This window comes from Lonchura striata, chromosome 5 (assembly GCF_046129695.1).
Source record: "Lonchura striata isolate bLonStr1 chromosome 5, bLonStr1.mat, whole genome shotgun sequence".
Lineage (NCBI taxonomy): Eukaryota > Metazoa > Chordata > Aves > Passeriformes > Estrildidae > Lonchura > Lonchura striata.
Genome location: NC_134607.1, coordinates 48,165,606 through 48,191,136, shown reverse-complemented (window position 1 = coordinate 48,191,136; position 25,531 = coordinate 48,165,606). Strand labels below are relative to the sequence as shown.

At 37.7% G+C, this 25,531-nt stretch overlaps 1 protein-coding gene across 4 annotated transcripts in view; it reads right to left on the bottom strand.

Annotated features, from left to right (window-relative positions):
* SYT1 (synaptotagmin 1) overlaps window positions 1-25,531 on the bottom strand; it is a 327,942-nt gene that overhangs the window by 264,624 nt on the left and 37,787 nt on the right. Inside the window, exon 2 of one of the 4 annotated variants that reach the window (XM_021528114.3) lies at window positions 23,059-23,210. The exons of the other annotated variants lie outside the window; for them this stretch is intronic. The gene's annotated coding sequence lies outside the window, so the exon portion shown is untranslated. The remainder of the gene's footprint in view (window positions 1-23,058; window positions 23,211-25,531) is intronic. 4 annotated transcript variants of the gene reach the window in all.

Genomic DNA, 25,531 nt, shown 5'->3' with positions numbered 1-25,531 from the left:
GAACTCTTAGTGTTATATGGACAATGAACTCTAAGTTGCATCAAACAAGATTTTTCAGGAGAGAAGGAAATACCAATATGGGCAAAATTTAATCATTGCTATCTCTAAATTGCCATAGAACCATGGTCACTCATGTTAAAGAATGATAAGCTTAAATTGGAAGATGTGCAGAAAAGAGGTGCCAACATGATCAGAGAAATGGAAAATCTATCTGACAATAAGAGACTGAAAACGCTTAAGCATATCTGGTCTGGTGAAATGAAAGTCAAGAGAAAATATGCCAGGAAACTGACTAGTGAAAGGAAGGAAAAATTATTCAGTCTAGGAGGCACAGCTGGCATAGGAACAAACAAATAAATACAAGGTGGCCATGAATAAAGTTAGGCTGCAAATAAAAAAAAAAAAAATTAAAAAAAAAAAAAAGAAAACCCAAAAATATCTAAACATTAAACCAATGAGAACATGAGAACAAAATAGACAAAATGGATGAAACTCCCATCCCCTTCCCAGAACTACATGTACCTGCACTGTGCTTTACAAGCATAGAAGGTAGATCAATATGAAAGGCTACTTGAAAGAGCAAGGAGCTGGAACAGTCAGCCAAGGAGATTCCTACATATCTTATGTTTTGAAAATTCCTTAAGCAGCAACTACCATTTTTTCAGGAGAATATATGTATGATAAACAGAGGATAACAGAATATGAGTCTTTAGCTTACAGAATCATACAGAGTTTTCCCATACACTAAATGTGCTAATTAAAACAATCTACCTAACTTTTTGCAGAACTCACAATTTCATGCCCCTAAGATACTTGTGATCTTTACACTTCAACTACATTTTATTCTGAACTGTTAAGTGATATTTTCATATACTTCAATATCAATTCTATCTTATATAAGTCAAAATACATAGGAAAAAGACTATCCAGCACCAGCCATGAAGAATTCAATTTCTGAGATCACAAATCTATAACTTGCCCTCATCTCAATGTATCGACATTTCTAATTGACTAAAGACAGAATAATTTTGCAAGCATGGTAATTTTGCCATCGCAATTTAATAGACTAAAGACAGAATAATTTTGCAGGCATGGTAATTTTGTTTTGCTTTTTTTATGTAACTATTCAGATGTAGTATAAGAGATGGTGTTAGCTGATGAAATCTGAATGGAGAGGACAGAAGAACTTTATAACACCATTGCACCACTCTTTCATTAACAGCCACTTTCCAAAACAAGCTCACACATGCAATTTCTCCCCAAGGAGGTAAGAACGGACAAAAGTCAAGTATTTATTTTTTGTAAAGAAAGCGGCTTACCTAACCAGATATATGAATTTAGACAGTTCAGTTGTCATAGACCATTATGAAGGGATATTTAAAGAGCAGCAATCTTTTCATTTTTTTGAACAAAAACTACTGAGAAGCAAGGAAGAGTAAGTGTCAATGAGACCTAGGCAATTCTTTTACAACAAGCTTAGGACTTTTTATTGGACCAAAGGAACAGCCAAGAACTGACAGGGAAAGCCATTGTAGGAGAATCTTGAGAAGAAATTTTCAAAGCTCATTTAGTAATCCAGCTGTTGACTGAATAGCATAACTATTCCCTGGCTAACTGTCCCCAGCTCAGCCTCTGGGCCACAACCACAGTACATTTTCCCATTTTATATACATTTGGTATTGCCATATTGATGGACCATTTACTGCTCACAGCTCCAGGCAACTGATTGAAAGGGCTGTAAATTGCTCCAAAAACTAGTTAGCAAATTCATTTACTATTACTAAACATCCTTCCTTTAAGTCAATTGTACATTTCCAAGAAAAAGGCCATGTCTTATATTCAGTTGCCTACTGCAGTAGTTGCTTATTTTATTTGTAAGTTATTTGAAGTTTATTTTAAAGAAATTAAAAACTCACCTATATAAAAAGCAAAGGCTGATGAAAAAATGTTACCATCAGCGATAGTTAGAGCCTGTTTCAAGCCTAGCAAAATGTTAATAAGGAAAGGCAACATTAACAGCAACATCAGAGATCCATTATTGCTGTATTACAAACACAAAACAAAGAGTAAACAACTGTGTACAAACAATTTCATTCAGAAAACAATTATCTGTGACAGTGTGTACAAGTACACTGTTTCCAACACTGCCCTACAACAAACAGGTATTCACAATTGTGCCACCTCTTTTAGTACACAACTTTTTTACAGTTATTTCTCTGTACTTCTGACAGCAGTGTTACACAGCATTTATACATGTTAAGGGATGAAAGAATAGATCTCAGTGCCTTCAACTCAAGCACAACTTCAACTAAATAAAATACTGCTCAACCTCCTTTACCACAAAACTTACAGGATATATTTGGACTTGGCTTACAAAGACATCCATCCTAGAGAGAGCCTTGTGTGAGTCTAGATAGGTGCACTGAGTTTAATGAAAGATGTTCTGCTCTAGCAGGGATATGTATCAGCAGCCATGCTGAGGTCACTGCAGTGGCTGTGACGGGAGAGCTATAAATGCCTCTGTTTACACTCAGCTGGCTTTATTTCTCCTACCCAAGGTACGATTTGTCCCGCACCCATGGATTTAAGTGGTGCCATGGGATGTGCTGCTGTGCTTCTGTAGACACTATGCACAAAGCCTACCATCATTCCTAAGTTCTTTGCTGCCATTGGGCTTTTTCTGCACCAGCCTAGAGAGAATTTGATAAGTTACAGCTCTCATGAGCTTATTTGAGAGCTGAAAAGTACAGCCCGTATATTTAAAACATGGACCCCTCCAGAATCCACATCCTCTTTATTTGTTTAGAATTTGCTCTTAATGCTACCTTCCAGGTAGTTCACATCTCATCACCAACCATCTTGCTTGCAAGTGCAATACATGACTCTGATTCTGGATCCCTAGAAATGTAGAATGATTAAAAAAAAAAACCACTTTGATAACTATTGACTTAGATCAATACTCAGCTGTTGCATTTATTAAAATCTGCCATTTTATCAGCAGAATTTGTACTTGTTAGTATTGCAACTTCATCAGGATCTCTTAAGTAAGTTTAAAAAAAAAAAGGTGCTGGATAAATATAATCTGAAGCACAATATACTGCTCTGTGTTTTCCATCTAAATCTTTAGATCAGTATTGCTGAGCAAAATGACTGGAGAACTGCATTTACTTCTGCTGTCACTTAACTGTTCTATCTTATTTCTGGCACGTTCTAATTAGCTAATTGGTTTCGACTTTGTTGGGCTCTGCAAATGCAGTCCATGCAGCAAATTATACAAAGAGAGCAGCTGGTCCCATAATGTTATTGTACATAGCTTCATCTCCTGAATGAGATTTATCTCCCTGATCCAGTCTGTCACATGATCTGAGGAAAAAAATAATTTGGGGGCTTTTTTTTGTTTTACTAAGAAAAATGTGTAAATCACAGACACAGAACAATTTCCACTGAATGTGGAAACACTTTGAATTAGTGTTTAGTACTCACATTTTTCTTAGGACACTTGGAAACTAATTTGTCTCTTTCCTGAGCCATTTAAATAGATGATGTTGTTATCTCAGGTGACATGTCAGCAGAAAGCTAACATGCAGTAGAGGCAGTACACAATACTAATGAAACACTCCACAGGCAAATCTGGTACACACTGTCACTAATTCAAAGTTTATGGTAGGTTTTCTTATCAGTGAAGCCACCTTTTCCATTTTCTCTTTCTCTACTGGCTTTATCCATATTAAGCTCAAAGGAACAAGAAAGCTCTCACATGGCTTGCTGAATATTGGCATGATTAATACCTGCTCCCTGACAGCTGTTTGAATTGAGGTGTTCTCTCATTGTAAACAGTCTGGACTGTGTTTGTACTGAGGTCTGGCTTTTGAGGAAGATCTCTCATATGCACATGAGGGTGGCAGGAGAGGGGGTGCAAATTCATTCTCCACGCTTGCCCTACTTTCTACAATACCTGGTATGCCACAAAATAAGCCTGAGCTGTCAGGATCACTACACCAGGGCTGTTAAAATAATGCTAATTCTGAACTAGCATTAGGTGCCAGAAGTTTATTTTGTATTTAAAAAGTGCTGTTAACTCAGCATCAGGAAGTAGTTGTACCTGAAACACAAAAGGGCCCCCAATGACTATATATGACAGTGCAAGGGCAAATAATTCAAAGCAAAAAAATCTCTTTGACTAATTACAGGCCTGTGGCCTGAAGGTCACCAAAGATTTCCAAACAAATTAAAATTGTCTTCTTAAATGCAATCATCACAGCATCTCCATGATAAAGGTAAGTATTGCTGCCATTTTCAGGAGGAATGCACACAAAAAGATGATGGCATGAGCTGACCCGGTAAAGTATGACAGCATCCCTACTTCTAATAAGCAAGGGTGCTTTTCTTCACACCTCTCTGTTCAACCAGGATGTATCTTCTGTTCTTTCCCTTACCTAAAGGCAGATCAGTTACCCAGGTGGATTTAAGTGGAGGAGCCCTATGCCAAAAGCAGCTGTTTCATTGGCCTCCTCCCTATTCCCTGTAAATTCATATGCATTGCCATTCATCACCAAATGGAAGAACCTGTCACCAGGGTTTCCTTGAAATTTGATGAATACTTAGAGCAATGCTTTGGGAAAAATCCATACAATTACAGTTAGCTCTCTAACAAATAATATGATGTGCATTGTTTACACTAGAACTTGCAACAAACCTCCCAGCTGAGCTACTAGTGGTCACCTCAGAGTATCTTCACATGACAGAAGGAATTAGACATTTTTAAGGCACATTTTCATCAATTAAACCAATTCACAGCCCCAAAATATTGCATCAGACACACAGTTACACATCTTGATTTGATATTTCTCTTCCCTCTGCTGCCCCGCCCAAAAAAGCTGCTGATGGGTTGCAGCACCTGACTATCCATGATACAAAACAAGACTAATTTTCCACGGCACTGAAAAGCCAAATCTCTCTAGGGAAGCAATGTTTCCTCCTAGTGCATCTCCTTTTCCTCTCACCATGTCACGAGCACACTTCAGAAGCACAAGACACCTTCCTGTTTTGTGCTGAGTATAATTTTTTGCTCAATTTCTAATCAGCCATTTGTTAGGGGAGCTGCAGAAGCACACAAAGGAGCAGCTGCTCCCTCGCTGCTGTGAACGTGCAGCTCCGTGAGCAACTGCTGCTGGAGGCGCTGCCCAGAGGCGGCTGGTGATGCTCACTGAGGCCTTCCCAACGCCCCAAAGGGAATGCTTCTCCTCCGGAATGGCTATCACCCCATGGCATGAACAATTAAACTGCTATCAGCAGGTTTTTTTTTTTAATATAAGCATTAACCTCATGAAAACACAAAGCATTTTCTTAATGTGTTACTTTATGGAGAGTACAATCTAAAGACATGGAGGGTGCTTTAAAAAAAGGTAATACATTTTTGTTTTTTTATATAGTCTGTTTTGCAGAAGAGTTTATTTTAATATTTGGTAGTTTTCATACTATTAGCACAAATGAAATATAGTTAAAAAAATTACACTTAATGCCTAATTCAGATATATCCACCAAGGAAGCAAAACCAGCGAGCATTCTACACCTACTAAGGGTATGGAAACATAGTAAGAAATGGACAAAACACCCAGGATGATGCAAAACTAAAATGAAACATCTAGACTGATACTCCATGTCATTACATTTTGCAACACTTCAACAGTTTTTAAATAAACAATACCTATTAAATCTGGTTTTCCCAGTATCTGGCATTCAATTTAAAACAGGGAGGGAGAAAATCAAGTTCAGATGAAAGTGCTCAAACATACATGGATACAAATAAAGGTTCTAAATGGAGGGTGTTGGTGTGATGCTCCTTTAAGGAAGCACCAGTTGAACATGCTAAATTAAAAGATCCTATAAGACTTCAACAAAACAAACAATACTTTAAATATCATTACTAGGGGTTTTCAAATAAAACAATTTGTTTCTTTCCTGCATTTTTGTGCTTTACTCCTGTGAAGAGCCCTAGTTTCAGCAGAGCCCTCCAACAGACCAAAACATATGACAATACAGATTAATTTGAGGTAACCTGGTCCAAACCTCTATTACTCAGGAAATGAAACACTGATACAACAATTCAGCTCCCAAGGAAGAAATATGATCTTCCATTTTAAAAAAATTAATGTGGTAGATGAGCTCAGTGTTCATGTGAACAGCATTTTTTACTGGAGAGATACTATTTAAATGCATATTCTCTTGTTTTTTGGCTTACTACTTCAACTGGGCTTAAAATTAATACTACTGGATTTGTTAATTAAAACTCTTCTTTTTCATAGAGTATGTTTTACAGTGAAATATCTCTAGATAAAAGATGGATAACCATGTTATCACTGTGAAAACTGCCCAAGAAATTACTTAATAATGGGCTTTAGTGTGTATTACTGTGCAAAACACTGAGCAAAACAGACAGATTTTAATGAGAATTTAAGCACTTCCACTGTATTTTCTATAGGCTTTAAAGTATTCATCAAGCAAAATTATCTGAACACTGTTGCCTTTTACTAATTCAGCTTGATAGCAGTAGATCAAAATTATACATATTAAATATACATATGTAGAAAGCAAGATATTGAATAGCAAAATTCCTGAAATGCTGAATTAAATCACAATAAAAATTTGCTGTAGGACATGAATCCACACGCATTTTGAATTTAATGAAATAAACTTACATAAAAATGCATGCAATTGCTTCGTAATCTATGTAACCTTCCAAAAACTGTACTTACTGTACTTAATTGCTGCTATTGATAACTGCAGGGAAACATAAATTAAAATAACTCATTTTGTAAGAGGAATATTTTGTATCTAGAAAAACATCAGTCACCTATACAATTCTGTATCCCGGCACATCACAAATAGGAAGCAGTTACGTTAATTGCCAGTGTTTAGCATTACATTATGTATAGCAAACCTGTACTTAAATATCTATTTCTAGAGTAATTACATGTGAGAAGGTGGTAAGTGCATATGTCTAGCAGTGGCCAATGTCTCAGGTGACAATCCTCTTTCGCATCTTCAGGTGGAGCTAGGATGGCAGAGAGAGGCATGCATCCCAGTGCCTTGAACTGATCAGGCCCCCTTTACAAGAACTCACAGCAGTGCTCTGAGACAGCCTGAGCAACTCAACCAGAGCTGACCTCACTCAGAAAATGCCTCCTCTGCCTGGAAAGGTACTCTGCTTCTCCTGGGAGGCTCAGGTGATGAACTGGGAAGGACTGTGGAGCAGGTGGAGCAGGTGGCAGGACACCCTCTTCTCCCACCTCCCTGGCAAAGGGGACTCGCACAAGGTGTTTGAACTCTACTCTTTCCTCCACATTCTCCTGACCAGCACAAGGGCACAGGCCCTACATCTTCAGGCAGGAAATATAGCTTTTATCTAAGTACTGGAAAGCCTTAAGTGGCTCTGTATGAGTCTAAAATCACAATATTTTCCATTTACGCTAGCTGATATAATGAAGGAGAGTATCAGCCCCCTAATGCAAATGATACTATGCCACCTTCAGTGTGAGGGATATACATAAAATGTAAAATCTATGCTATTTGAGGGAGAATATAAATAAAATTATGCAAAAAATGCACTTGTGACATGAAGTTATTTTTTGGTGGTCATTTCTAAGGGGGAATGTTGCCTAGGCAATAGCCTATAGGGTAAGGTCACAGTTAGAACTAAAAAGCCTCCCTTTAAAAGGCAAAAAAGTATGATAAATTACAGAGTAACATGAAGTTTACTGAGTTTCTGGCATTGTTCCAGTGGAGCTATAATCCATTCTTGTTCTAATACCCATTTTTGTACAAAAATAGGAAAAAAGAGCAGCTTGTTCTTTCATGTAACAGGTGCATAAATCTCACCCAAATACTCCTGAAATCCACAAATCTTTGCAAAGCAAAACTCACACCTGCTGTCTGGAATCTATCAGTAAAAAATGCAACAATATCTAAACATCAGCTGAAATAGCCTCTTCAGCCCACATATACAACTCCCATCCCAAAATCTGGTTACCTGGAATCCAAGAGGAGACTCACACCCATTTGCTATATAATGTAGCAGGCAAACAGCCCATCTGCCATGGGATGAGCCAGAAGCACCCACCCACATGAACAAGATGAAATGTCTTAAACAATGCACATTGGGTCAAGTGATTCACCTTTTAAAGAAGCTGCAAAAGAGTTACTCTACTTCAACACCTCCCTCTGTTTAATAAAAGTTTAATAAAATATTTACACTGTTTAAAACATTTAGGCCATTTCAATATTTTTGAAGATGGAAAATTATAGTTAAGGGAGCATCTTTAAATCTGAGGAATATTGTGTACTAGGTCAAGCTCAATAATAAGATGAAATTGTACATACTGTTAGCATTTTAGTTACGTCTCTTAACAGAGATATGATGAATTAAAATACTAATTTGTACTTGCACTGTATTTCAACAAAGTATATTATATATGAATATTAAATTCCTGACACTCCAGTGACTCATGTTGAAAAGGCTGGCTTTTGTTGCTTCTGCTACTTAGATAAATTGAAAAAGCAATATAAAATATTACTCATTTAATGAAACCATTAATTAAGCCAACAAACAAAAAGTTAAAATACTCCTTGGGAGTTTTGCAAATACGACAAAAGGGTGTTAAAGAGCAGGAATTAAAATTGAACAGTATTGACATCTGCACTTCAGGTTCTTTTTACAGTTACAAAGGAATAAATATAGAAGATGGTTCATTTAGCTTAGTTCATGTATCTGCTTTAGGTTAACTGACTTTAGAAAGGAATGTTTCTCTTCTCTAAGAGCAGATGTTAAATCAGAGTCTGAAGGATGCAAATATAGATATTCAAAATTTAATTTAAATTCTACCCACTGTTTCCAGAAGATAGCAAAAATCCCACCCCAAAACACAACACTCCCTCTCTCCCAAAGAAATTGCAAAAAATATATATAAAGAGGATTTAAAGTGGCTAGTTTAAAGATCAAGACTTCAATGCAAGAAGATAACGCCACTACCTACAAAAAGGAGAGAGATAAAAGGTCTTCTCCTTTCACCCAGGACAGCAGATCCAGCAACGGATTTAAATTGCAGCCATGCAGATTTAGACCTCCAGTTAAATTAACTTTCTAATGGCCAGCTAATTGATGTCTAAGCCTAAACAGACTTCCTAAGAAGGCTGTGAAATGTCTACCCCTCTAAAGTTTGCTGAAAGAGCTGATACCTATTGGAAATGATTTCTCTTTAAATGGTAGGGGAAAGACAAGAAAATGTCCTTGTAATTCCTCTGTTGTAAGAGCAGTTCTTTGTTGATGGGTTCAGTGTCCATCTTATACACCTGTCTATTGCCAGTTACTTTCTGAAGGACTCCAGAAAGCACTGCTACTCCACCTTGGCAGAACCATTCCAGCTTCCAAATCAAGTAGAGAACTTGAGGGCTCACAAATGCACAACTCATAATTTTTTTTTGTTGTTTTTTTAAACACTGTTCAGTGTCAGAAACAAAGGCAGTAGGCCTAATTTCATTACAGTGTTGCAAATTAGCCTCCTTTAACCCAGCAACAGTCATTTGGCACAGTGGCTTTGTTTTCCATTAACTTTCCCTAATCATATTCCAAGTCCCAGTAATGATTTAATACCTTGTGTTCATTGCCAATTTTACTGCTGCCAGTGTTTTACCTGCCTTTTCCCCCCTCTCCCAATCCCATCATCAACACAGTCTTGGCAAGGCACAGTTAGGAGAGTGCTTACCCACCATTAACACTTGCTTCACGTCTCCAAGTCTCAAGGAAGCCATCAAGTCTCCTTGAGTCAGTGAACTTAGACTCAATTAATTCCAAGTGTACTGAACGTCCTTACTTTTAGCCACAAGAAGCACCATTTTGTCTTTATTTCCTCCATGCCAATAAATTTTCATGAAACAAACACATCCACTTTTCTTACCCTCTACCAAAACGTCACGTCTAACTGGAAAAATCCCAGTAGAAAAGTTACATAAGCAAAATGTACAAAATACTTCTATTTCATCTGAGAAATTTTTAAAAAGCAGTATTCTCAAAAAAAAAAGTGCAGAAGAAAATGGGAAAAAAAAAAAAAAAAGCAAGCTTTGATGTCTGCTTAATAGTGCAACATTGCAATATTTGCAACTATGCAAAGAGGGCAACTTTGCATTCCAGTTCTGTCCAAGCCAAAAGAAATAGAAAAAGATTGCTCTTTTTTGCTTTTAGGAGTGTGTTGATCATCAACACATTCCACCCATTATGCTTAGTCATCCCTGTTTTCTCCCTCTTTTCTTTTTCCATCCTTTTGTCATACAGGGATATTTCTTTCTGCCTTACTTTTACTCCCTTCTTTTCCCAGCACTGATGTTTGACATAACCTTTATACATTTTCCACCACTTCCATGGTTAGAACTGATTTTAGCTCATGGTAAACAATTACAGTAAAAAACCATCTGCAGTATTTTGGAACTAATCACAGATTTTGGGGAATTTGATTAAGCACAGCAGTATGATGATACCCTATAGATTATACAAAAATCACATTATTTTTTTGACTGAGACTCAACTCCTAAACCACACATTTTTTATTTAATTACTAACCTATAGTGGTATTGTGCCTTGCAATGGAGAGGGATAATGCCAAGACAATCCTTGTTTTTTTGCACCTTATACTTCTGCAATTCAATCTGCCTCCTCAAACTATTTACTTTCTACCACAGATTAAGTGCCCTTGCAGCAAAAGTAGGAAATGAATGTATTTTAACACTTCTATTAATGGAATTTTGTAGCTGTTGTGTGTCTTGACTGTATCTTTCTATTCAGCATTTTTATATGGTGTGTACAACTACAGGAATGAATCATTCATCTCCCCCTGCCCCCTTAACATTAGCTGTGGTTGTTTTATGGTGTCCCTTATGGTGATGGAAAGAACACTAAATGGTCCTTCTACCAGCATTTGTGCTGTTACATCCAAAATGGGATCAGTGTGCAACCACTGACAACAGAAATTTTCCTGTATCATGCTCAGAATTAGTCCCAGATGAAACTGAGTGACTTAAAAGAAACCCTAACAACTAATCTGGGCCCACTTGAAGCAAACACTGGTAGTTATAATACTTATTTAAAGAAATTAAGTGTTACTTGTCACTCCATTAGTAGACTAAAACAAGCATGGAAAGAAATTCTACTAGAAACCTTCTGCATCTGCAGAGAATAGCAGAAAATCTAAATGTGGCAGAGTAATTCTGAACACTGCACATTTTATTAGATCTTGATAGGTCAAATCTCAAAGGGGAATGCAGTGAAGTCTCAAAGACCTTACACTAATACTTGAGATCTTATGAATAGGTATTTCCATCTTTCACTTTTCTTAATCAAACCTCTACAGGAAAATAAAACCCCCACATTTTATTGTGTACAAAAATACAACCGAGTAAAACATGCTCTAAGTGTAATTTTTGTATGGGTGCACTGCAGGGAAACCAAAGGGAATGGGGATATTTCTCTGCTGTTACTGTGAGGAAGAGAATATGGCTGCATTTTATTGACCATACTCAAATACCTAACATGGATATAGCAGACCTCAAACCTGGTCTCAGAAAGGCAAACATCAACAGCTCAACCAGCTCATGCCCAGCTATTTAAAATGCAAGGGAAAGGGGCGTATGAATGTATGCGTATGTACAGAGTAGAGTGTACCTGTCTTACCAAATGAGCCCTAGCAAACTAGCCCGTCATGTAAAAAAACAATACAATCTGAAAAATAATTAACATATACTTGTCCTAGGTAAACCAAAATGTTACTGTATTCCATATCCATCTGTACCCAAAAACAATCACTGTTTCTTTTAGACCAGGCTCAGCCAGAACTGGAATTGTTCGATATTCGGGAGGTGCTGGTTGCTTGAAAAGATTGGAGCACCCAAGCCAACTTGCTCTTCTGCCTGGCAGCACCTGCCAAAAGCGCAGGCTCTGCTTTGGGTGACTTTCTGGGCTGGAAACTGTGGCCAATTGGAAAAGCTGCATTTCACAATTACAAATTGTTTTCACAATGAACTTTGCAAATCCCATCAGTGGCAAAGCTTGAGCTGGTCCCTGGGGCTGGGTCACCCCATATGGGTGCCAACAAACCCGTTCCCCCACATACTCACCTGCAGCAAGGATGACGTTAGCACCAACACTGGTGGCTTCCCCGCAGCCAGCAGGAGAAAGTGGCCAGTGGCGCTGATGCCACGTGCACCACGGCAAGTCTTCATCTGCAACTAGAAGTGCTCCATAAGGTCTTGCCTTTTTGCAAGGGTTCTTTTCGTCTGCCATCTTTTTTCTGTTTGTTTCCCAGACCACATGGTCAACGAGGGAGCACCATTTTATGGCACAGAGGTGACACCATTTTCCCTTTGTCTCCCAAGCGATGCAGCCACCTGGAGGGCGTCATTTTGTGGGTAGGGTCAGCCACCATTTTCCCTTTGTCTCTCATAGATGCCTGTGGCAGGGGCTGCCTTGGAGGGGGGCAGCACCCACCTGACATTTGGGCACTCTTTGTGCCCATGGGGGTTGTGAAATTCAGCAATTTTGTATCTAGGGATTACTTACAGTTATTTTTTTTTCCTGTTGCTGTTTCATTTCTTAGTAAACTGTTATTTTTTCACTTATATCAACTTGTATCAATGCCTTATTGGTGGAAAGAGATTGGTTGAAACTTAAGGAGATGTACATAATTTTGGAGTGTCCACCTCTTTAAATTGTCTTAAACCAAGACAATACTTTTGGTACATTTCTCCTAAAATACAGGGAGGCTTTTATATTCAATAATTCTTACATCTTGAATGCTCAGCCAGTTATGTGTAGTAACTAGCTCAAACAAAAAATTTATTCCAATTTCTAAGGTATCTAACTTCAAGACTTGAAGCAATTTTGCATCAAGCCACACATGCCTCCTTGAAAAACTACTAAAAAGACCAGAGCAGCTACATCTGTTTTCTCAGCTCTCAGTTGGGTGAATTTGTTTTCTCAGTCCCTTCAAAATGGAGATAGGACATTCTTTACAGAGCATGGTGAAAAAAACAGTGGAAATTGACCAGTTAGATTATTTGGGTTTTCATTTCCTTGTGGCACCCTTTGTGTTAGACTCCAAGGCTGCAATAATAGGAAAGCGAAGGTCACAGTCTTACACCTGGATAAATTACAGGGCTTTTCTGTCTTAGTGATACTGGTAAGGACTGTTATGTTTACAAGGAAGTCATTAGCTTCCAAAGTAAGAAAGGAAGGTTGCTCCATAAGGGAGTTTTCCCCTGGAGGACAGAAAGAAAAACATGAGCTAGAGCTTTTCCACCAGCATATGCTTGATGAGGGACCTTTAATAAACAGTTGATACAAAGAGGGTCACTACAGTCTCACAGGTGGTTTTACAGTGCATACTTCTATAATTCTTGTCAAGGAAAGATAATAGGAGAGCCTGGTGCTATTAAAAAAATATTGTCTTAGACATACATACAATTTAAAGCACAGTCACACTTCAGACATTTACATAAAAGCACAAAGAGACTGGTAAGTGGAGGGATTCATTCAACTGATAATTCTAGAAAAATTAGAAGCAATTAAAGCCTCAGACTGAAAGAATATTATCAAACAAACATAATCATGGAAATAATTAAAAGCATTTGATTGCTTCATAATGGGCAGAGCTAATCAAGCTTGTTCCTAATCAAAGTGTTCTGCTCATTTTAAAGGTAACAGTAAAAAATAGTGAAATTACTAAAAAGCAGGTTATACTGCAATGTAGTAGCTACAAGCTAGGCAAAATCTGCCCAGGTACATCATCTCGCATACAAGGAACCAATGTGGATATTCACTGCATCAAAAGGATGAAAAAACATCTGCTTGTCAACAACCCAGTTACTTACATTCCACTGAGGTTGCTTTTAGCAGGTCAGGGATGTGGAGGAATGTCTCAATCCAGATTTCTGAACTACTTATATATCCACCTCTGGCAGCTGGCATTCCTGCAATAGATTTTGCCCATCAAGGTAGGGTGAGGAAACTTCTCTGTGTTTCCTTATCTAACAGGTTAGTGATCACTTTGGTTTTCATGGAAGAAATATTTTTATTAACATGAATGAAAGCTAACCCGAGTATTTTTGCTCCCTCCTGACTACTAATGCAAAATAAAAACTCATTTAATGATGGTGGGCAAGAAAGGAAACCATCCAAGTGATGTGTAACAAAACGATGCATCATCTTGATCACAATTTAGAAGAGTGCAGGTTTAAGCTACCAGACTTTGTTTATCTTAATGCCAGTGCTATATCACTGACTCTGTAACATTTTACCTTAATGAAGTTAGAGTCAAAACAGATGAAAAAACCCAAACAAGTGCATTTTTGAGGTATGCCATTTGCTACACTACCTGCTAACCTTAAGACATAGAAACATGGGTTGACTCATAACCAGCAGCAATTCACCTTCCAGTGCCACTGATCAGTCAATTCCAAAGCATTTTACCAGGGAGAGCAGCTCCACTTTCTCAACAGCTCAGATGGAGATGGTGAATAATTTGTCCAGGGTCAACACCTGCCACTGGTAGAGCTGGAACTGTAAATTCAGTATCAGCCTAGCCAATGAACATCAAGTGTTTTATCATGTAACATCAGAAAGTTATATATATGTTGAATATATATGATGAATCATGTTACAATACCTAAAGATAGAACAACAATCATTTATTATTAACTTGATGCTTTTGTTATAATCTAAATTTTAAATAATTAAATATGTATGCGTTCTTAATTCACAGAAGGGCTGTTATGAAGAATTCAAGTTTATTGCAATTTCTGGGTATCTGTTCTCAGATCAGCTAAGACAACTCAGTTCCTCATAAACTAAAAGTACTAAACAGCCATGACCTTTCAAAAAAATTCCCTTCAATAGCCTTTGGATAATAAACTGAAGGTGAATCCCTATTGTCACCTACAATAGTATGAGTTTGAAGAAAATGTTGGTATTTTGGCGCTCAATATTTATGCTCATAAATTGCTTTACTGACATGAAACATGTCTGTACTCCTATGGCAAAACTTATCAACCATTCCTTTTCCATAGGCCACCTCTTATAACACAATTGCAGCATAGTATAAAAAGTGGGAAGTGTTTACGACAAATAAAGGTCAGCTTAAATATTGCACATAAAGATCATACTGTCACCCATATTCAGGGAAACTTGAAGCTGAAGTACACTTAAACCATTTTATGAAGGTAAATGAAAATATAGCAATGTTTACTGAATTCAATAACCACAGTTACCCAAAACAAAATTCTTATCTTACAAACAGACTAACTGCAATGTTTATTATAACCTTTCTTTCATTTACTGGTTGCTGCATATCTAGGATTGTTATGGAACTTAAGAGCATATCAGCCATGGGCAGAGCCACTTTTTATTGATAGACAGCTACATATTTGTTCCACTCTAGACTTTTAAGCAAATTCTTAGGAAAGAACCCACTTTGCAAAGAACAGTACAGCTAATATAAGGAAGAATACAAGATGTTTTGCTTACTCCTTTCTTTGCCTTTATCCCAGTGCCATGGTATCCTGTGAATGAAGCCTAGGGTGTCAGTCGTTGTAAGTGTAGTCTTAGCCCAAAGCTATGAATTATTGTCACTCCATCTCTCAATGAGAAATTATATATATTTATTACTGCATTAAGTAAACTTATTCATCAAGAAGGCTGAACCAGTTCTTGGTTAGTTCCATTCTCATCTAAATTTAAGCACCAAGAATAGGAAAGAAGGATCAAGAACAGATGAAGAATAGAAACATTTCCTATTGCTTGCAGTGAATTGTCTGGAATCCTCCTCTAAATCTCCAAGAGGAGATACGGAGACACTATTATCTCTCATCAAGTTGATAAATTGTTAACTGTTTAATCAATACAGAAAGCATCATGCATCAAACAAACAGTCATTTATATCTGTAAAGGAAGAGAAGGACTTTTACTGTAGTTAAGAAATACAGTGATTAAGGAAAAGGACAAGTTTTAGGAGAAAATACCAATCTGCATTCATCTCCTGAAGGATCTCAAGAAGGAAATTAATCAGGAAGATGGACATAATCAAGAGTTACAGAAATGCAGAATTCCTGAGCAGCTGGGAATCTCAGAAATACTCAGCAAGTCTACTGGATACAGGGAGAACAGGAAGAAGGCGAGGAGAAAGGGAGAAGTCCTGCAATGAAATTTTAGTAGTGGAGAGATCTAGCATAATCTATCTTTTACTTCTTCTTTCATATGTTCTATCAATATTTTATAGACATCTTACAAGTATTTCACACCCAGATATCAAGCTCATGTTCTCCAAGTAGCAAAGAATAAAGGAGCATGTCCATGTACATGCTGCAAAGGACACGTGAACAATTGGTATTCAACTGGTACAGAAGAATTGCTGTGCAGTAACAGTGATAGACGGCAAGGCTTCCTGGCATGCAGAATGCCAAACCTGTGAAGATGCCAAGGGACATTTCCACACACTGTCAAGTTTCATTATGGGATTCTACCAAACATCTACAAGGTTCTATCAAACATCTTTTGTGGCTTTAAAACTGACTGGATAGCACAGTAAAGGGAAGCAGCTTGCATTGTCTCAAAGCCTACATAGGATCAGTGGCAGGAGCACAGACTAAGACTTGGCGAACTCCGACATCTGCAATGTTGTCAGTTGTAAAAGCTTCCTACATTGTTCCTCTGACTGCATAAGAAGACCGTAACTGCATTGTTAGCAGATGAAATAGCAAAGTGAATAATAGGATAATACATGTAAAAGAACACTATAGCTTGAGAATATAACTGTTGTATATACTTGCTTCCCATTTGTAAGCTATGCTTGATAATGGTCGAGTACAACACACCCAAGAAAACACAAGTAAAAAAGTAACTGGATGATGCATAAACTGTCCTCTGGACCTTAAATACAGTAAACAGCCATTTAAAAAAGAATAAAGGCAGTAAGGCAGTCACATCAACTAAACATTGTGGAACCCACCTCACTACAGTTTGTCTTTGCACCGGAAAACTGTAAGAAGTATTATAGCACAAATCAATATTGTTTTCTACTGTAATCTCACAAGTGTGAAAAGGAGAACAACTAAAAATGTATTTGTCAACAGCACCACAAGATTTATTTTACATCAATAACTTCCTAAAAAGCTCAGGCATTGGAAATTTTAGTTTCATCTGGACTTTAAAAAATCTAAATAATCTGACTTCCGAAAAACATTAGTCCCTGAGGAGAACAAACTGTTTATGTTACACTGTGCTCAGTCTGAATTCCAGATAGACTCAACAGCCTCCTACATAATGTAACTGTCCTGGAATAAAATGAGGTTTTTTTCTTTCTTTCAGGCATAAAATACAGGAACAGTAGAAGCAGGCAACATGTCTCTAGTGCAGCATTTGGGCTCTATTAGTCAAAGTGTTGTATTCCTTAAGTATACATCAGAGGATAGATGTGCACATAAAATACCATATGTCAGTTTCAAAGCTATAATTTACATAGTTATTTAAACTTATGCAAATGAGGACATTAAAGCTGAGACACACACCAATAAAAGGAAATTATAAGTTAGAGCTGCCACATTGTCCTTAACTTCCTGCCAGTGACTAGGTATAGCGGAACATATGGCACCACGCTCTCCCACTGTTCCCACTGCTCCTGAGAGAAGGCCATATGGGCTGCAGTACCTAGACACAACAGGGTGCGTTAGGAACACACGGTAGCCTTACCTCGCCCTTTAACTCTTACAGAGCTCATGTCAACTACTTGGAGACAATCCTTAAGCTCTGGCCCTTTTTCTCCTGGTTACATCTCCCAGCTCTTTTCACAGAGCAGTATGAACTAGAAGGAGGAACTCGCATCCGTTCCCTGGCACAACCTGGAGAATTCCAGATTTTCAAGCAAGGTTCATAAGATTTTCTACCCTGCAATGTATTAATGAAGTAGCTTGATGTAAACCACAAAGATCTGTCATTTGCGAATCACTAGGCCTTTGCCTGTTCCAGCCTGGAAGTAAGAATCACAGAAGAGTTTATCTCCTTAAGCCTGGACTCAATCTAGTACAGTTTTCCCATTAACAAAATACTAAATATAACATCTGAACAAGAGTTGTGTGTGCCAACATTGGCAAAGTTTTACGATCATAGTACAGATGATGCTGACAACCAAGGGTAAGATAACATATTAGTGATAAGGAGGTTTGTTTTGCAAAAGTGGCAGAGATTCAGTTTTTCCCTGTTAATCAAAAAATGTATTTTTTCAAGGAAATTATTATAATAATCTTTCCAGCTCATAGTGAAACCCAGTGGTTTGTTTTGTTTGGGGCTTTTTTCACACAAAGCCCCTACTATTCCAGGTTTAATTTGCTAACTGAAGAAAGAACATTTATAAATTAAGCATTTATAAAATGGCCTCCCTCTAGTGCATACTTAACTTAAGACCTTTAAGTGCTTTTAAATAAAAAAAACAAAACAAAACAAAAAAAAACCCAAAATCTACCCTATTCATGTAGGTCTCTAAATCAAAGGAGACAGAAAAAGTATAATAAAATCAGGAAGATTAGCAAAAAAAAACCCTAGGGATCGAATAAAAACAGATAACATACTGTTAGGGTTCACCTGTTAATTCCACATTTTGAAACAGTAAAAAACCCAAAAAGTTAATGGTTTCTTCCAAATGAAAGAACATGGTAGAAGATCAGAAATACAGATCTCACCCACACACCTTCCCATGTTGTTACACAAAACTTAGCATCATTTTACTAAATAGCTTTAGTGAATCCATCAATAAGAACAACAAAGCTGCTATCTTCTGAAAATCCCTCAAGTTTCCCGAGACTGTCTACTTACTCCTCTCAGCATTAAACTGTCAAAAGCTTAAAGCTTTACAAGACATCTTAATTCAGACCTATAAATTTTACCTGACCGTGTTTGAAAATTAATAGGTTGACAAGTGTTATTTGTTACTGTGACTGCCTGCTAGAATTTAAAGAGACACAAGACAATGTAGTATATTTAAACAAAAAAAAGACAATATAGCTTTTATTGCTCTAACTCTACCTACCCACTTTCTCCAGAAATTGCTCCTGGAGAAATATATACATCCTTTCATGATCTTTCCCCTTTCCTACATCATGATATACTCCACCAAAAGGCTCACCTGCTCAGGGGAGGAAGTGGTAGAGGAGGAGCATACGTAGAATGTCTGCATCGTGTGACGTGTCTGCTACTGACACATGCCAGAAGCCACAGCTTACAGATGCTCATCCTGTAAAATGCTCTTCTGGGCTTAGAAAAAGCTCTGCCAGTCAGCTAGGAACACGCAGAACTGTAGCTTTGCTGCAGTGAGGGGAGGTAGGTCTAGATAACTGACTCTCTTCCTGACAGATTTATATTTATGCCCTAGTACTTTATATTCCATGGCAGAAGAGTCCATGGGACACATGCACAACAAAACAAATGCAGAATAAACAGAACTCCAAATAGTTAATTTATTCTGCATATTTGAATACACCATTGTTGACAGATCTCCACAAGTGCAGCCTTAGTGTAAATTATGTCAGGATTTCTGAGAACTCTGTGCAAGTTAATCAGACCTCAAACTATTGTTTTTTCAGCTCAATGAGGCCTTAGCCATATCAGTTTATTTTATTACTAATCGTATAAAGTTTAACAAGAGCAAGTGCCGGATTCTGCTCTGGGGATGAGGCAACCCCGGTTGTGTGCACAGACTGGGGAGCCAGAGGCTGGGAAGAAGCACTGCAGAAAGAGACCTAGGGGTCCTGGTTAAGGGCAAGTTGAACACAAGCCGGCAGTGCCCTGGAAGCCAGGAGGGCAACTGTGTCCCGAGGCACATCAGGCACAGCATCACCAAGCAGGCAAAGGAGGAGACTGTCCTGCTCTGCTCTGCACTGGGGCAGCCTCACCTCAAGGCTTGCGCCCAGGGAGCATTAATATAAGACATGAAGCAATTAGAGAGTATCCAAAGGAGGGCCACAAGCATGATAAATATCTGGATGCCATACGAGGAGCAGCTGAGGTCACTTTGTTTCTTCAGCCTGAAGGAGAGTGGGGGAAGACCTCATCATGATCTTCAACATCCCTACAAAGGAAGGAGGAGGGGAAGGTACTGATCTCTTCTCTCCAATGACCAGTGATAGGACTCAGGGGAATGGCATGAAGCCGAGTCAGGGGAGGTTTAGGTTGGATATCAGGAAAAAGATTTTCACCCAGAGGGTAGTTGACCACTGGAACAGGCTCCCCAGGGAAATAGTCCCATCACCAAGCCTGAAAGAGTGCAAGTATTTGGACAATGCTTTTTAGGTACATTATGTCATTCTTGGGGTGTCCTGTGGAGGGACAGGAGGTGCATTCGATGATCCTGACAGGTCCATTCCAACTGAGCTGTTCTATGATTCTACAGGCTTATGTGAAGCTTTCGTCACAAGAAGGAGACAAAAAATGTTTTGGCCACAAGACAAGAAAGACTAAAAAATATTCTTTTATCTCTCCTGTTTACTACAGGTTTGAAAAATATCCTCTCTGTTTAAAAACAAATAAATAAAAGGATGTAATTTTATTAGTAATTTCAACAGACACTGCCTTGGGCATATTCCCACAACACTGTGAACTGCTAGCTTGGGGAAAAAACAGTTTGAGTTCCATTTACATAACAAACCAATGCTACAGGTTAATCTCTAAATATTTCCTATGCCTGCACTGAGGAAATCAAATGGACTTGCAGATGTCACTGTGAGTTATTAACTTTAAAATGGACTTATATATGCAACAACTCACAGTAATGGTCAGTCCATGTAACTCATTATGAGATGCAAGAGAAATAAAATGAGGTCACTTGATTACTGTTTTTTTCTGGAGTAGTTCAGAGAGACAGCATCCTTCCACTGTGCACAGTGTACTGATCATATCTGATGTCAACCTTAAACGTCCCAGCTAGTAAGTGAGGTTAATTAATGATACATTCATTCCCTGAGTGAACTATATTACAGCCAGGCTAAAAATCACTTTATCAAAGGACATAAATAAACATTGATAGGTTGAGGAAATCAGATCTTGGCAAACCCTACCAATTATGGAGTCAAAATTCTGTGGCAAATATTGACCATAACCAAAAAGACAGAGACCAAAAAACACTACTGTATTTTCTCAGTGAGTACTTCTGAATGGAGTACTTGTATGAGGTCACATGAGTGTAGAAAGGTCATGAGCCATTTTCTGGGCCTTCCAAAACACCTTGTGGAGTGTAAAGATATGCTGGAATGCTGTGCCACATGGAGATTGCCAGTGGTGCTGTGGCGGGCAGTTTTATGGGGGTCTTACACTCTCTCCTCTCCTTGCCTGGAGTTACAACCTCTCCTAGGAATGACAGCCAGTAATTCAAAAAGTGCCCCAACTACGAGCGCCAGCCTTTCCAATGACAATGAGGGATGATGGGAAGAGTCATCACTGAGAGGGAACTGAAGGGGCAACAGAGGCCAATTAGTAAAAAAGTAAGAACAGAGCAGCCACAGAACACAAACAGAAAATGGCACCTGGGGGGAAGGCTATGCTGAAAGAGTGACCCTTCTTCTGCTGCTGCTCAGGCCTTTCCCCTTTCCTACTGCTGGAGTTAGCCAATCAGAAAAATGAATCATGATGTGCTGAGGAAGAGAAAATTTTCCTCTCCTTCAAGCTGTGAAACATCTTCACTGAGCAATACTTAAATGTCAACACCAATGTGTTATGGTCTACAAAAAAAAGTATTATTATTAGAAATCACAGATGCTGTTGCATTTCATAGTCCAGGTGAATTATGTTGTCTAGAAATACTTCTTGAGAATAGCTCTTAGAAGCCCCAGCTACATATGGTAACAAATTTCATCTGCTCTATACATAACAGAAATGTACTAAGGTCTGAATTTCTTACCTGAGACAAACTTTTCGGAAGTTCAGAGCTTCTGGCCTGAGATCAATTAATTTATCTTAACTTTGCCTAGCTGGCCAAAATCATTTAAAGTCTAGACCAAGATCTAGACTGCAAGGGCTTGCCACAACAGCAGGACTGACTGCTGAGTCACAAACTAGTGGTTTTTGAATGGCTTCAGTTTGTTGTTTTGGGTTTGTCTTTTTCATGTGAACTTAACCGTTCTTTTGGACTCATGTTTTAGTAGGAAATTTCACAGCTTTCTAAATTTAGAAATATTCTAGGCAAAGTGATCTATGTGCTGTTACCACCATAAGAGTGAGCCAAAGATTCAGCTACTCTTTTTTCAAGAGCATGGCTTTCAAATCATTGCCAACATTCCTCTTGAGGAAAAAAAAATAGGAATGAAAGCAAACCTGTACAGAAGTTTTTTTCTTTCAGAATAGTGTATTGCTTTATTTTCATAAAACCGTGTAATCTCCATCTCATTAAGATGCCTAAATAAGGCAAGTTTTTTTTCTCTATTCTTGGTTTCTTTTTCTCTCTTTTCTTTTTTATACCTGGCAGGATGCTCCAGACCTTGGAGCTTGGTGGCTTATGCATTTCTTTGTCAGCTTAGATTTGCAGATTGGCCAGAAACAAGACAAGACTTGTCAGTGTTAATGCTCCTGGCACTGTCTCTTCACAAATCTTTGATATTTGCTGTTTTGCTTATCTAATGCAATAAATTCAACTACATTTTGCATTTCATTAAGAACCAGCCATCCAAAACCATTCTCCCCTTTGCATCTGAAAAATGAAAAATGTATATACATGCGTTAAAATAATCTATTCCTTTAAGAAGTAACACTGGAAAGGCTACACCCAAATTAAGTACACCTCAAGTATTACAGATGGTTTCATATGAGTTACTGAAAGTTTCCGCTTTAATGGACCATGAATCAGACCCTAAACATGGTGTGTTGAAACTAAATTACTACTGTTGGATCAATAAACACTTTTAATGTTCTCTAGTCATTGATTATAAAATAGCTTATAAGGTCACATAAACAATTTTCCATGATTTCCAAAATAATCATACCTGGCATTTAATTTCCTTTTTCTCCTTAAGCCATATTATTTTAGGATAGGCTCAGATGGACCTGTGGTGGTGGTCTCCTTTTAACATTCATTCTTAGGAGTAACCGGTTCTTCAACTGGTATCCAGGTTTGCTGGTATCGAGCTGATTAATCCTATTAAAATATAGTTCATTTTATTTTATCATAGAGCTCACAACACCCACATTACATTTAACAAATGCTTTTTTAAGTACACAGTCATTGTTTAGTTGCTTACAGCTCTGGCAGACTGAACAATGGGGCTAAAATCACCCAGCTTCATCTCCTACTTTGTCAGCCTTCAGAGGAAAGGGTGGGAGAAACATGGCTAGCTTGTAGATTGAAAAACTGCTTTTCAAAAACTAAGCTGAAGTATAAATATGTAATTTTCTACATGCTGGTATTCTTTCACTTCCCTCTTCCACTTTCTCCACACTCTTTCCAATCCACTTGCTTTGTTTAAAATATGAGAGGATATGGGAAAGGAGTCAAAAGAGCTGACCCATGAAAATACATGCAAATTTGGTCAGGCTGAAGCTATTAAAAGTTGCTAGCTTTAGATTTAGGATCAAGTGGCTGATCCTAAATCTGACCTGTTATTCTTGCTAGAGAAAGCTGGCACAAAACTAATAACACTATGAACTCCACATCTACTTCCTCCAACATGCATATCAATAATGTTTTGCATTTTACTGGTACCATTTAGAGCAAGATACAACCTTAATTTAGATTTCTTGTGGGTCTTTAATTTTATATCAAGCTTTCAGTCTTCCATCTCAGCTGGACAATATAATGGGCAGTAGACAAGACTGAGAGGACTGCAAGAAGACTGAGAATAATCTCTGGAGACTAGAGACAAGAAATAAATGCTTCTTCTATTCCTGTATGATCATAAGGAAAGAAACCTATCCTAATACATGAAGACAAGGGAAATAAAGATGCCTGAACACATAATAGTGAGTACTGCCAAGGTTTTATTGCTTGACTTCACAGCTTTTACATTAATTTTCACTGTAATTTTATCCTGCATATGTGTGCTAAACTGTGAAAAGAAACAGCTGAGATCAACATAGGCTTGCACCCCAGTTCTGCAAAATGGTCTCTAGCTTACACATCACAGTAAAAGCTGAACTGTACTTTAAGACTGGAAGAATGTATTTTCACTTATATCCAAATATAGTGGTATCCTGCTCCTTGTTCTCTCTTTCTGTTAAAAACCCACGCATTTTACTTTCAAAGGAAAAGTAATATTTTATCATTTTAGTAAGAGACTAAGTTTAGCTTACAGCTACAACTACATTTTTGAAACAGCTTGTCACCATTTAGCTACTTGAATTAAACTTAGTTCAAATTTCTGTAATTCACTTTAAAAAAAAACAGCAAAAAAAACCCCAAAAAAACCAACAACACTGTCTTCTAAAAATTTTTAGGTTGAAGCAAAAGGCTATGGAACAAGGCACTACAAAAGCTGTGTCTCTCCCTTTCCCTATTCAACTAAAACCTTCATTTAGCACATGTTACAAGTTGTAGTTTTACCAGGAATGTAAATGTATGTATTATGTATTATACCAGGAATGTATCAAATGATAAACTCTTTAAAGTCATCAGCTGGGAAATTATAATTCAACACTATCACCGGATTATCATTCCTGCAGCAGGTATAACTTAATCTATAATTCACATCAAATTAAGTTTTTATAAAATAAATTTGAAGAGTATTATTTATAAGATTACTTATTTTCCAGCTCCAACTTGAAATCTCACTCCCCCATCCTATCAGAAAAAGGGGGAAGGAAGATTCATGCTTATTTATTAGAGTTGTTCCTGTAATTAGACTCTTCCTAGCAACAGCAATTTCCTTGTCAAAGCTAGTAATCATAGCACCTACTTTTGTTGCTACATGATTCATTTTTGGAGGTTTAGTATATATTACATAATACCTCACTATTTTTCAGTTGTTTTGTTTTCCTTTCACAATGATTACTTTGAAATGGGATGAATCTCTCATTAAAATCCAGGGAAAGACTCACATCATCTATAAAAGTAACTGCACTGGTCCTTAAGTGCCTGCCCAGTCCAGAATTCCTGTATATGCAAATAAATAAGAGATTTGGGATATTTTTTGTTCTGACATAAGGTGATAGAAGAATTGTGTTCTCTGCACCTAATGTAAGCTGAGATAATTATCACTCTAAAATGAAGCAACTTTGACAAAAAGGAAGATGATTCTAGTAAGTGCAGTCAGGTCATGCCATTTATTCATGCATTACAATTCAAGTAAACATTACCTGGAATGATGCAATCATCACCCTGCCAAGAATATCTAGACACTATAGACTGATTAAAATTCCTCTTCATGCACCCTATATTCTATTACAGTTCAAAGCCAGATTGTTGCTATTACTCAAGTTAGCATAACGAAACAGCACCACAGATTTCATGAAGAGAAAGGACTT